Source organism: Phyllostomus hastatus, unplaced genomic scaffold, assembly GCF_019186645.2.
Source record: "Phyllostomus hastatus isolate PE091 unplaced genomic scaffold, TTU_PhHast_1.1 phas_scaffold_60, whole genome shotgun sequence".
In the NCBI taxonomy this organism is placed as follows: domain Eukaryota; kingdom Metazoa; phylum Chordata; class Mammalia; order Chiroptera; family Phyllostomidae; genus Phyllostomus; species Phyllostomus hastatus.
Window position 1 is genome coordinate 6,190,550 of NW_025334038.1, and position 1,483 is coordinate 6,192,032.

Genomic DNA, 1,483 nt, shown 5'->3' on the forward strand with positions numbered 1-1,483 from the left:
AGGTTTTTCAGCCACTGCTTTGCCTTGAGTCCTCTCCAGCTGGCTGCCTGTCTCCACCCCTCCTACTGGTCTAGATGAATGTTTCTCCTTTAACTCCTTGGTTGCCCCATTTCCATACAGTTCAATTTTCTGTCAGTTCTGGTTGTTTTCTGTTTTTGCATTTGTTGTTGTCCTTCTTTTGGCTGTAAGGGGAGGCACAATGTGTCTACCTATGCCTCCATCTAGGCTGGAAGTCCTCCCATTGTTTTCTGACACATCCCTAGGCCCAGTGCTGATAAAACCTAGCTTTGCAGAGAAGGTGGGCCCTTTCTGGGTCAGCCAAGCCCAGAGAAATCAGTCACAAACTGCAGATCACTTGTAGCTTTGGGTAGGCTGTCAAGGGCTAGATGTGGATGGCACCTGACATTGGCTTACACTATCCTCAGACAACATAAGAACCATATACAAAAAGAGAACCTAGTAGGTAAGCATTAAAGTGTGCTAAGAGAAATTCCACTTTGTTCATTTTCATTACTTTTGCTATTTTTTCTTTTTCTTAGATTTTTAAATTATTTTTCTAGGCTTTTTAATTATTTTTATTTTTTACTTTTCTTCTATTTTTGTTACTATACTTTTTCTTTCTTTTTTCTTATTTTTCTCTTTGATCATCCCATTATTCTCATCATCTTTCATTTTCTTATTTTTATTATTAATTTTCTTTGTCACTTTTTCTTGTTTTCTTCTTTCAATTCATTACTCGTATTAATCTGGTTCCTTTTCTCCTTCCATAATCTTTTTTTCCTTCTTCTTTCTTTGTTCTCCTCTTATTCTTTTTTGTTTTTTTTTCTCTTTATATATTATTTCATTTCTCTTTTCTGTTTTGTAACTAATGTTGTTGTTGTTGGGGGTTTTTTGCTTATTATTTTTTAGTGTTGTTTGGCTTTGTTCTGTCAGCACCTGTACAATAGTATACAAGATGTGGTGGGGTTGAGCCTCTAAGTAAGCCAAATGCAAGGGGGATCCTTGCAACAAAAGGTCCAACATCACTCAGAATCCAAATATAATAGGGAAGTCACCATTACCCACACAAAACATACGCTTAGAGCATTCAGATCAGGAGAATCAGGAGATGGCACCACTATGTCCCACAAGACTCCTACTATATAAGGACATACAATAAGATAGGTAATCAAAGCAGATATATCTAATATGTAGACACAAACAAAAAGAGACAGCTAAAATGGGGAGACAACGAACAGCCTTTACAGGAGTAAAAAAGGAAGAATCCCCTGAAAAAAACCTACATGAAATTGAAGCAAGCAAATTATCCAGCACAGAGTTCAAAGTAGTGTTTAAACGATTCTCAATGAACTTAGTAAGAACTATATCAGAATGAAAAAGGACATAGAAATTATGAATAAGACCATTTGGAAATAAATAATGTAATATCTGAAGTGAATTACTCAATAGAGAGAATTAAAAGCAGGCTAAACAAAGCAAAATA